The sequence below is a fragment of the Molothrus aeneus genome, unplaced genomic scaffold (assembly GCF_037042795.1).
Source record: "Molothrus aeneus isolate 106 unplaced genomic scaffold, BPBGC_Maene_1.0 scaffold_35, whole genome shotgun sequence".
Classification (NCBI taxonomy): Eukaryota; Metazoa; Chordata; class Aves; order Passeriformes; family Icteridae; genus Molothrus; species Molothrus aeneus.
This window is the reverse complement of record NW_027099016.1, coordinates 3,739,337-3,751,998: the sequence shown is the minus strand read 5'-3', so window position 1 is coordinate 3,751,998 and position 12,662 is coordinate 3,739,337. Positions and strand designations below refer to the sequence as shown.

Here is a 12,662-nt window from a genome sequence, read left to right as displayed (position 1 = left end):
GCCATCCCATCCCCGGCTGCCCTGCCCGTGCCAGCTGCGCTGGGCACCGCCGCTGCTGCCGGGGTCTCCCACCTGCCTTTTCTCTGCCGGGAGCTGCCGGATCAGCCGCCATAAGCCATGTGGGGGCTGCCCACGCTCCGGCTCGGTCTCCACGGGAAGATCCCCCTCTGGCGATTCCGGCAGCAGACCCTGCCCACACTCCCACCGAGCCTCGGCGGGATATCCTCCCCTGACCCCGGCCTGCTCTGAGTTACGTCCCCTTGGTAACCACAGCTCCGGCTGTTCAGGGAAACTCCCTCTCTCTACAGGAAGCCCCTTATTGAAACACTAGGAGCTCAGTTAAAAGGCAGCCCTCTCCAAATTCTTTCCCAAAACACGGGAGAAAGGCTATAGAAGGTAAAATGTGAAAGAGTTAGATGAAGGGATTGCTCTATTTCCGTTAAGAGAGGTTCCCATGGCAGGGATGCGCTGCCCTGCCCCGCGGGAGCCACCAGCGCCCCTGCCGGCCGTGCCCGGAACTGCACCCAAGGGGAAAGCGCCGCAGCCGAAAGGCCGGGACTGGCTCCGGGCTCTGTTTGTTGTCACTGCCGGAGCTGGTGTTGTTTGTTTGCTTTATTTACACACTAGAAAAGAACTGCTATTCCTATTCCCGTATCTTTGCCTGAGAGCCCCTTGATTTCACTATTCTAAAAATTAAGAGGGAGGGGCTTTGCATTCTCCATTCCAAGAGAGGCTTTTTCTGCCTTCCCGAGCAGACACCTGTCTTGTAAAGCAAGACAAGCACCCACAGGCACTGAGGGGGGCTGCAGGAGGGCCAGAAGAAGGCCCTGCAGCACTTGGGCACCAAGGCACAGCAGGTGAATGCAAGAAGGGAGCAGCAAAAGGCCAAGCTGAAGGCAAAGGCCAGGGCAGAGTTCCTACAGCCCCTGAGGGATCAACCCCAGGGCCCAAGGGGGCCCCAGCACCCAGGGCACGGGCTCGGCCACAAGCACCCGGCAGAGGCATTGCCCTCCTCAGCAGGGGACAGCCCACCCAAACAGCCCCTGGCAAGGAATCAGGGCTCCAGCTGCAGGGCACAAGGACACTGCAAGCACAGACAGCAGCACCCTCAGGACCAGCAAGTCCACCCCTTGATGGACATGGATTGGCAGGGCTGTCACAGCTCCCATCACACCAGGGACCCTCCACACTGGAGCCCTTGAGAACATTCAGCTCGGTCTGCATTGAGAGGAGGCCTCTCCTGATGGACACAGGGGCCTCTCAATCCACTCTGAAGCTTAGACCTAAGGGGGAAAAATGCAAAAGATTTGTTTGATTAGTGAGGGGATAAGTGGGAAAGATGCATGGTTTTATTCAACCACTATTAGTAGATCTGGGAGATGGATTGGAAATGCATGAATTTTTATTTGCTCCTAATTGTTATCATGATTTACTGGGAAGGAATTTGAGGGCTAAACATGGAACACAAATTAATATTATAAAAGGTGATACAGAGGCCAGTTCTGCTGTACCTCTGTGTCAAATGTCTGGCCAGGCCTATGCTGAACTGAACCCAGAAGTGTGGGCAGCCACAGGAAAATAGGGAAAATTAGATATGGAGCCTCTACAAATTACTTCAAAGCAACCAGGACAAGCAATACCCTGTTCCAGGGGAGAAAAGGAAGGGCTCACAGCCTGGTATTGAGTCCCTGTAGAAGGCAGGGCTTTTGGAGCCAGGGGTGTCTCCCTGTAACACTCCTGTCCTGCCAGTCAACAAACTGGATGTATGGACAGGAGGAGGAAACACAGAGTTTTCTAGTGTTAAAAATGAAGATTAACTGAGGCGGCTTCCCTGGCCCTTCCAGACAGGGTAAAAGAATTTGAATTATAGGTGGATGTTAAACAGGGTCTTGCCAAAGGAATTCTTGTGCTAAAATGTTTAACCCAGTGGCCAGAGAGCAGCCTCATTGTCTGCAGAATTCTGCAGCCACAGCTTTCATGGGAGCTCAGGCTGAAAACTGATGACAACAGGAGGATCTCCTAGAGTTCAAGTCTGGCAGCAAGTTAAAGCTTTGACAACCAAAAGAGCCTCTAAATGGATGAGCAGGGCTCGGTTATTACAGTATGAAACTTGTTCAATGGCACAGGAGGATTTAGAACTGAGGACAGGGCAAGGGTTTAACCCAGCCTCCTGTTTGAACAGCCTGGAGAGGGGCTGGCAAGGAACCCAGGACTGCACTCAAGGGACAGAGCTCCCGACCCAGGCTGGGAGAGATTGATGGGACATTCCCTGGCCTGAGGGACAAAATGTGTTTCTGGATGGTTCTGCAAGGGCAGCAGAAGGGAAAAGAGCTACAAGACAGGCTGTTATTAAGGAAGGGGAATCCGACAAAGCGCAGGTCACCGCCCCATGCTCAGCTCAACCCAAGGAGCTGTGGGTGCTTGTAAGAGCCTGGCACTGAAATGCCCTGGGCAGGAAGGCTTCAATATCTTCTGCTGACACCATGGCACCTAACAGGGGGGCAAAAGCAATTCTGACTGCTTCAGCAAGCACTGGATCAGAGATCAAGGTATATTCTCCCACAGGAAGCTGGGCTGGCACAGAGCCTGCCCTGGGACTTTGCTGTTGCCAACACCCAGCCAGGACATCGGCTCCTGCCTAAGGAGTGCAAAACAGCACCACTGGTGGCCAAGGGGCCCATGCCAAGTGTCCCTGAGGCCAGAAACAGCCACCAGCACAGCTGAACGCGGGGGGACCCCTCAGCCTGGCCTCAGGGGCTCTGAAGCCCCGGAGATTTGCACTTCCCGCCTGCAGCAGGACCATGGGAGCCGCCCCCGAGCCTGCCCTGAAGGCAACGCAGCAGCAGCCAGGGCTCCACAGCGGGCCAAGCCCCTGGGCCTGCCCACAGATCCTCTGCTCAAACCCTCGGAAATCCTGGCCACCCTCCTCTGGCACCTCCAGCCACTGCGGCCAAGCCTTGCTGCCACTGCTGCAGCTTCAGCGCTGGCTGGGCCTGCACTGCCACAGCTGCTGGGGAGCACCACGGCACAATTCCACTCTGGGGCTCACTCACACCCACACTCTGGGCTGACTGCGACTGCATTGCTGCAAAATGTACCCAGTTTGGTTCTTTTAAATCTTCTTTCTCTGCTCAGGCTTGGTTTGTCTTTGCCTTGGGGAAAGGAATTTTAAAGGTTTTATTTAAGGGGTGTTACACCACTCAATGGAGATGAGTTCAACATCTCAACAGACTGGGAATAGCCCAAAAGACACCCACAGAGATAACGACCAGCAACAAAACATCAACGCCCAGCAGCAAACAGCAACCAACAGCTACCCCAGACACTGCCCCCGGCACAGCTGGAGACACCTGGTCTGGAAAAGGCTGACAAGGAAATCCAGGAGTGTGGACCGAATTCACAGCAGAGGGGAAGAAATCCGGGTCCAACAGGAAACCAAATACTAAAAACCTACACAACATGGAAGCAATGAACATTAAAGCACTGGATTTAGATTGGTTCAGACGGTATAAAGTTTAGGAAAAATCCAGTAAAACTCACATGGCATGGAATGATTTTCTCTGCACAGCCAGGGTATTTGTGAAAGAAATTATTTCTGTTGCACATCCTGGCCAGAAGCAAGCAATGCCTTGACTCTCTAACACTAAAGAGATTCTTGGAGAGTTTTTGTTTTCCCTGCAGCTTCAGTGACAAAATTACAACATGAGAAAAATTTTTCATAAAACTCACACTTTATATTTTCAGGTGGGTTTGGGACAGAATTGTGAGAATCAGTTTTTGGTCTGGGTTCTTCCATGTTCGCCTTTATGCTGCATGTGAAAAATACATGTATTTTATGATTGGCTTTTGCAAATATTAAAATGAATATTATATGTGTTGTTTTAGAAAGTAATGCTGTATTAGTTTTCTTAAGTACTGTGTTAAATATAGTTTTAGGTTATAAAATTGTTAAAATAGAAACGATGCTATGCGGGATACTTTTTTAAAAAGAAAGGACTCGCAGCGAGATAGCAGCCACAGGACACCTAAATCTTGCAGAGAAGAAGAATTTACTGCCCTCTTATCAGAAGAAACGAGCCTCGAAGGTGCTATCAGGATTTGGAGGAAGAAGCTGAGGATGACCAGACAGAATCCTGTATTTGAATGGAATTTATGCATCATGTATGAAGTGTATGAATATGCAACAGGCTATTGTTTTTAAGGGTTAATCCTTTGTTAACGGGTGTCCTTTTTCGGGCTCGTGCTGCCCAGAAAAAGGTACCCGGACATCCGTAACACCTTGTATTTATTGTCTCATATTGTCCTAATTCAGTTTGTCCAAATTATTATTACTCTAATTGTATTACTATTTTTATAACCATTTTATTCCTATTAAACTTTTAAAAATTTTAAAAACAAGTGATTGGCGTTTTTAACACTGCATTTTGCAAAATTGAAGAGCATTACCATAATACTTTTAACTCGTAAATAGTTGATACTTTTTGCAAAAAAAAACAGATTCTGAGCGGGGCACATGTGACTCACGAGGTGGCTGCCCTGGAAGAGAAGCTTATTGCAGGCAGCCTGCAGAGGAGCTTTAGAAATGCAAATGAACACTGCTGGGCAAAGCCTGGACAATGTACCTGGGTCTCTTGCCTGGGGCAGGAATTGGGCTGATTCCCTCTGCCCCTCACCCCAAGCTCTGCCTGCTTGCACTGATGGAATTTGCACAGCTCAAGGCAGAGCCCAGGGTGAGGATATCTGACCCTGCAACAGAAACGGGTGAAGCTGCAAAGGGAAACAGCAAATGGAGAATGTTGGGAAAACTTCACGATAAATAAATGGGGGGGAATCATCCCTCTGCCCACTCCAACATGTGCTGTCCCTGTCTGTGTTATATACAGGGTATATTAGGGCACTGGGGACTTTTTGCTACCATAAATTCAGGGAAATCAGTTGGGAATCCAAGTATTTGATGATTTAATTAGAGAAAAACAGTCAATTGATGCAGCCCTAGCTGGAGAGAGCGGACAAAAATGGGGAAAAGATGAACGGCCACCAGAACAAATCCTACAACACCATGCACAAGCCCCTGGGAACCCAAACTACTTCATATCAGGAGCCACAGAACCCATTTCTCATTTCAATGGCATCATTAGATTACAAGCTGCCCTTGGAATAACCAACCAGACAGCTCCAGCTCCTGACCTTCCTGCTGAGCAATCCACTGAAATGAGGAACACAACATTTCACCATGGGATGGGATCAGATCATCTGTTAGTAGAAAAAAGAGGAGTTTGTGGAAAATTAAATTACTCCAACTGCTGTTGGCAAATAGATGACAAAGGAAAAGTGGTGAAAAAAAAACAAACCAACGGAAACAAAAGAGCAGCTCATGTATTGGTCCAAACGTGAAAAGGATGGGAGTGCGACACGGTTTTGTGGCTCCCTGGCAGTCCATGGGTTAAACGAATGCTGTTTCTCCTCTCATGTGCTACAGCAACTCTCACCTTTTTACCATGCTCCACACCTTGAGAGTGCAGCTCATTCAGCAGCTGAGCGAGGGGCCAGGGACCTGTAGATCAGGAAGTAACGGGCGAAACCACCAGCTTCAATAATTGTTACTAATTAACATGGACTGCTGCTCACAAAAAGTCCCGCTAATTTCCTGAACTTCCAGAAGAACAAAGACTTAACAGAGCCGTGAATATCGGCTGTTCTACAAAAGTGGGAATGCACATTAACGAGGACATGCAGCTGGCGGATCGGGAAGTCTGAACCTTCCAAGTACCTCAGCCAGTGGGCAAAAGGAGAGGGAGATAAGGCCGGGAAAATGAGGATAAAAAGGAGGCTGCGAACTACAGCAATGGCAGAGAGCGCACGGCAAATGCCCCACGGCCTCTCCCTCTGCTCAGCAATAAAGTCACTTGTACAGGACTCCTCTGTCTTCTCTGGGCACAGAAACCTCCGGCCACGTCAATTTCCCCGCACAGCCCCGGGCACGGGGCAGCCGCCTCTGTCCCAGCCACAGCAACCGGGCCGAGCCAGCGCTGCTCCGGCAGCGGCTCCTGCCGAGGCAGCGGCGGCAAGGAGACCGCGGGCAGCCGCTCCCGCAGCGCCCTCACGCCAGCGGCAACACGCGCCGGACACGGCACAACGAACCCGCCTGAGCCCCCTGCCGCCCCCGAGGCCCGCAGCGAGCCCCGAGCCCCCGCACAACCCAGCGCGGCTCCCACCTGCGCTCCGGCCGCCTCCCAGCTCCGCCGCCGCCTCACCGCGCTCCGGCCGCTGCCGCCGCTCCCGGGCCCGCACAGACGCTCCGCCAATGGCGCCGCCGCCGAGCCACGGCCGCCCTCAGGCCGCCACTGGGGCCCTGCCCCGCCCCGCTCCCACCAATCAGCGCGCCAGAACCACGACTGACGGCACCGTCGCCCAATCGCAGCCGGGGGCGGGCTCTGCACATGGCACAGCCTCGCCCCGCGCTCTCAGGGTCCCCTGGGCTGCGTGAGGGCAGAGCCGGAGGTGAGGAACAGCCCTGGAACGGGCCCGGGCCCGAGGGGGATTGAGCTGAAAACACAAACAAACTTCTCCGCACCTCCCGCCACGGCTTTCCCGGCACTGCGGCTCCGGTGGCTCTGGCTCAGCGGGAAGCCCTGGAGCCTCACTTCTCCTATCCCCTAATTAGGAGCAGCAGTGCATCGCTTTGATTTCCCCAAAAATTGGAAAACTGCCCAAATTCCTGTGGATGAGTGGGGGAGGGTAGGGATTTATGGCAGAAAACCCCAAAACCTCAGAGCAGGATAATGAGAAGTAAGTGAAGAGCCTTAAATCCAGCCTTCCCCCACGCCTCCCTCCTTCCAGCTGCACCTCCTACCCCGGCAGTGCCGGAGACAGGGAATGGGGCCGTGCTCACTTCATGCCCCGGGGCTTCTCCCTCTGCTCAGGGACAGGAGTCGTTCCCCTGCTGCACCCTGGGCTCTCTCCCACCGAAGACTTCTCCAGGAACTTCTCCAAGCTGAGTCCATCCCACGGGGCACAGCCCCCCTCCAAGTGCTGCAGCGTGGGTCACTGTGCCCCGGGGTCAGTCCTGCCAGGACAGGCTGCTCCAGCGGGGCCCCTCTGGCCACGGGGTCACAGCCTCCTCTGAGGCATCCCCGTGCTCCAGCGCGGCTGCTCCGGGGGCTGCAGGGGGATCTCTGCATTCCCATGGATCTACGGGGGGATCTCTGCAGCCCCATGGATCTGCGGGGGGATCTCTGCATCCCCATGGATCTGCAAGGGGATCTCTGCAGCCCCTTGGATCTGCAGGGGGATCTCTGCATCCCGATGGATCTGCAGGGGGATCTCTGCAATTCCCATGGATCTCGGCATCTGGTACCGCCGTCTTTGGATGCGCCAGGAACAGGCTGAGCACTGCCTGAAGCTCTTCTCACATTCCCAACACCCTTCCCGGCACTGGGAGGCTTTTACCTCCTCTCAGCTCCCCGGGCTGGGTTTGCAGCCCCTCCTCGTGTGGGATCTCTGGGGCTTTTCCTCCCCATTGGATTCCTGCGCCGTGGAGCCGTTCCAAATGGCCTCTTCCACGAGGTTCTGTGGCAGGGATTTGTTCTCCCTGGTCTCTGTCCGCAGCTCAGTGCCTGGGGGAGGAAGGACAAGGAGAGGAAGAGACAGGGAGAAGGGAAACGAAAAAGGCAGGAGGAGAGTGAGCCTTCCAGGCTGACTCTGCAGGTGCCGAGGCTGCTCTGGGCTCTGCCAGGGCTCTGCTGGGGCTCAGCTCTGGGCCAGGCTAGGCCTGCTCTCCCCTCACATTGCTCCGGGCAGCTGAGTCACAGCGGGAGAGGGAAGGGACACATCAGGGGAGTTGAGGTTTGAGAGAGTTTTTATTCCAAAAACTGCCATAACAAACAGGCTGTCCTAACTACCATAACTAACTAGCAGTGCTAACTACCATAACTAACTAGCAGTGCTAACTACCATAACTAACTAGTTGTCCTAACTACTGTAACTGAAAGCTGTCCTTTGATGAGGGAGGGGTCGATGCCCGTGGATCCCGCCGTGCCCCGGTGCGGGAAGAGCTCCGTGCCCCGCTCCAGGTCCAGCCCCCGTTGGAGGATCCACGCTGGATAATCCCGGGTGACCCCCAGGGTCAGAGCCCCCCGCGTTGGGAACACACCTGGCTGGGGGCTCCACATCTTCCTGGCTCCCCGCGTGGACACCTCGGTGAAGGCCGGAGGATCTCCGCTGCTTCTCTGGTTTCTGCTCCTCTCCTCATCTCCCCCTCCTCTTCCTCCCGCCTCTCCTCGCCCAGCCCCCAACCTTTTTCCCCCTCCCTTTGCCCAAATCCGTCCCATCGCTCCCCCCGCCTCCCCCAAACTCCTCCGCATCGCCCCGCAATAAACGACCCCGGGGCCAACTGGGAAGCTTTATTGGGAGCACTGGGAGCAGGCACTGGGCGGGGGCAGAGCGCCAGCGGGGCTGGGGGGGACACGGGACCCCCCCAAAATCAGCGGAGCGGGGACGGAGCGGGGGGTCCCGGCCGGGCCCGAGCCCACGGGGAGGGGCTGCGGCCGCCGCCGGCTCAGGAGCTCTGTGGGCAGAGAAAAGGGGGTGACACCGGGTTGGGGGCCCCGGCGGGAGCGCACACGCTCCGCCACGGCGGGGACGCCACCCCCCGGCACCCGCCCTGACCTTCTTGCGCACGTAGAAGCCGAGCCCCAGCGCCAGGAAGACGAAGCCCAAGACGAAGCCCCCGATGCCCGTCAGCATCTTGCTGCGGGCGGCGTCCGGCGGCATCTCTGGGGGGTCCGCAGGGCTCAGCACCCCCAAAACCTCTCACGGACACTCCCAGCCCCTCCCAGCGCCCTCTCTGTGGCCCCCAGCCCAGCCAGGAGCCCCCGAAACCTCCCCCCGATCCCTTTTTGTCCTGGCCAGGAGCCACCAAAGGCCCTCCCGTCCCTCTGAGGATCCCACAGCCCCCTCCCAGTTGCCCCCAGCGCCCCAGGAGCCCCAAAGCCTCTCGCAGTCCCTTGGCAGCACCAGCAGGACTCAGCCAGAGCCCTCTCAGTCTGTGCCCAGCACAACCGAGCTCATGGCGAGCCCCGCTTTGCCATCGCCGATCTCCTTCCAGCCCCTCTGGGCTCACTGCGATCCCTCCCAGTCACATCCAGCACCCCCAAACTCCCTCCCAGTCACATCCAGCGCCCCCAAACTCCCTCCCAGTGCCCACCAGGACCCCCCAACCCCATCCCACCCTCCCCAGCATCCCCCAAACCCCTTCCCAGCCCTTGCCCAGCCCCCAGGGCCTCTCCCAGTCCCAGCCCGGCTCTCTCCAGCTCCCTCCCAGTGGCTCCCAGCACAGCCCAGTGGCTCTGCCAGCGCCCCCAGGGGCTCCCCCGTACCCCAGTGCCGGCTCAGGGGCTGCTCCAGGCTGACGTGCTCCACCTGGCAGCTGTAGGTGAGCCCGCGCCGGGGCGGCGTTTCCAGCAGCACCAGCAGCTGGTAGGTCCAGTCCCCGTTGGGGACCACGTCGGTGGCCACCACGTGCTCCGAGAGCTCCTGCTGGCCCTGGAACCACCTCACCTGGATGGCAGCAGGGTAGAAATCCATCATGGAGCAGAGCAGGGGGCCGGGGCCGGGCTGGGAGCTCGAGGGGGGCACCAGCGAGATGGACACGCTGGGGGGCACTGGGAGAGAGAGAGAGCTGGGACACACTGGGATCAGCTGGGGGGCACTGGGAGAGAGAGGGGAGGGCTGGGCTGGGCTGGGGAGGGACGGGGAACGGACTGGGAGGGACTTGGGTGACTCTGAGAGAGATGGGAGGGAATGGGGGGACACTGGGAGAGAGGGTAGAGTTCTGAGCGTGAACTTGGAGCAGACTGGGAATCGACTTGGAGGAGGTGGGTGGGACTGAGAAGGACTGGGAGGGACTGCGAACACAATGGGAGCGACTGGGAATGGTCTAGGAGGGACTGGGATTGCACTGGGAGGGATTTTGGTGGCACTGGGAGGAACTGGGAATGAAGAGCACGGCACTGCGAGGCCGAGCCCAGCGCGGAGCACTGGGCGCTGCGGGTCTGCCTGGCAACGGATGAGTCATCAAGGAGACGCGATCTGATTGGCTGAAAAGCGTCAGCTTTACGCGTCGCTGACATGGATGCGCGGGGGGCACTGGGAGGGACTGGGATGGACTGGGAAAGGACAGGAGGACCCGGTGATGGGTACAAAGAGGGCTGAGGGCTCTGGGGCGATTCCCAGGGAGGTTTTGAGGGGCTCCAGAATCATTGGCAGGGCAGGGCCCGAAGGGACACGCTCTGCCCCGCGCTCACCACGGCGCTCCACGGTGATCGAGGCAACAATCTCGTAGTTGTGCCGGCACCTGTCCACGTGAGCCCGCACGAACTCCATTATAGCTGGGTCGCTGTTCCACATCTTGGCATTCTTCTCCCCTAAGGGGGTGAACCCCACAAAGTGCCCCACGTCGCTGTCGAACATCAGGAACTGCTCCCGGTTGTAGATGAACCTCACCACCAACCTTACCTTCTCCGTGCCGTTAATGAAGAGACAATCGGCCTTATGCATCCACTGGAACACCCCTGTGAGTGCAGCATATAGCTCAGGGATGTCCCCCCAGCGTCCCAGCAACACCTCCAGAGCTCCGGGGCCCACCCCGGATCCCTACTCCGCACCCTCTGTGCCCCACGGCCGCCACGGGACCCTCCTGCCCGCGCTGCCGCTTCCTCTTTGCCGCCCTTCCCCCATTTCCCCTTCCACATCCTCTCCCCTCCCACCTCCGGCCGTTCCCAAATCACTTTTGGTGCCCCATTTCCCCATGTTCCCACAAATCCCCCAATCCCCAGCCCCCTCCCGCTCGGTTTTGGGGTCCCTCCCTCCCATTTTCTCCCCTTCCCCACCATCTCCCACCCCTCCCTCCCCTCCCCCCATCCCACAGCCCCTCCCGCTCTCCCTTTGGGGGGTCCCCTCCTCCTCCCCCTCCATTCCGGGCTCCCCCCTTCGCCCCCTTTTCCCCCTTCTCCCCCCCTGTCCCAGCGCCTCCCTCCCCCCGCTCACCCGAGAGCTCCGCGCCCGCAGCCGGGGGGGCTCCCAGCACCACCAGTGCCACCAGTAGGGCCCCAGCTGCCGCCCCTCGCCCCATGGCCAGGGCCGGGCAGGGAGCAGCCGCCCCAAAGCAGCCGCGCTGCGCTGGGAGCACCAGTCCGGAGCAGGGCGGGCTCGGCAGCGCCGCGCGCTCTCATTGGCTGCCGCCACTTTTGGGCAGCGATCGGCCACGGGCTCTGCCCGGCAACCGATGACGCAATACAACGCCCCGAGATCTCATTGGCTGCAACGCCTCCTGCCTGCGCTGCCATTGGCTGAGGCCTTTCCGGGACGCTGCAGCCTCGGGCTGGGGGTTTTTTGGGGAGGGGGAACCTTGGGGCTCTGGGCAGGTGGGAGCTCAGGTGAGCCCAGCAATGCGTGCCCAGGGGCGCGGGATCTCAGCGGTGCCCGTGGCGAGCGGTGACGCTGGCCCGATGCAAGGCACCCCCAGAGCCGCTCTGTCCCTGCCCCCGCAGCCGCACAGGGACAGAAAATGGAACCGAGGGTTCCTGGCTGGGGACAAGGACCGGGAGAGATCCCTCAGCAAATCCGGCACGGGCACAACAGAGCCGGCCTGGGCACACGGAGGGAATTTATTACCAACCAAATCACAGCAGCAGAAGGAGAAGGGAAAGAAATCTCTCCAACGCCTTCCCCCCATCCCAACATGGATCAGCCAGAACAGGGGTCACCAGGGCTCTGCCCAACGGGGGTCACTGGGGATCATCCAGCGCGGATCCTCCCACGGGGGATGGAGCTGCAGCAGCGCACGAAGCTCTTCCCACACTCGGGACACTCGCTGGGCCTCTCCCTGGTGTGGAAGTGCTGGTGAGTGACGATCTCTGAATCCCACCTGAAGCTCCTCTGACATTCCAAGCACTCCTAGGGCCATTCCCCAGTGTGGATCTTGTGGTGCTTGCTCAGGTCAGAGGTCCCACTGAAGCTCTTCCCACATTCCCCACACTCCCAGGGCCTCTCCCCAGTGTGGATGTTCAGGTATTCCATCAGGGTGGAGCTGTAGCTGAAACCCTTCCCACATTCCAAGCACTTGTGGGGCTTCTCCCTGCCATGAGGCTTCTCCACCAGCCCTGAGCGCTGGCTGGATCTCCGGCCGCCTTCCTGGCACAGGGGGCCTCTTTCCTCCTCACACCTCACTGGGCTGGGTTTGCAGCCCCTCCTTGTGAGGGATCTCTGGGGCTTTTCCTCCTCCTCCATCCGGCCACAGCTTGGGAATGACAAACCCTGGTTTGGGAGAAACCAAGGTGGGAGTGCCTTGGAGTAGAGGCTCCTCCTGGCCAGGTCCATCTCTAGAACACAGCAGGAGTCTTGTGTCCATGAAAATCTCCAGATATCAACATTCAGCCAGAAAAAACTCTCCCCGGAGTTCTCTATTGCTGATCTCTCCACTTTTGGGGTTCCAAAGGTGTCGCAGACATCTTTCATTAAAAATCCTTTCTTAGGATTTTTCCTTGTGAGAAGCTGCAGTTTCAGCAACCAAAAGTAAACAATAGTTATCTGCTGCTGTGGAATGCAAAAGGCAGACCCGTGATTGGTCTCCTGTGGGTGTTTGGATTTCCTGACCACTCACG

At 57.5% G+C, this 12,662-nt stretch overlaps 2 pseudogenes; both read right to left on the bottom strand.

The window, feature by feature from the left end:
- Positions 1 to 12,662, bottom strand: part of LOC136570611 (uncharacterized) — a 708,931-nt pseudogene that overhangs the window by 81,666 nt on the left and 614,603 nt on the right.
- On the bottom strand, positions 8,558 to 11,146 carry LOC136570681 (class II histocompatibility antigen, B-L beta chain-like; annotated as a pseudogene).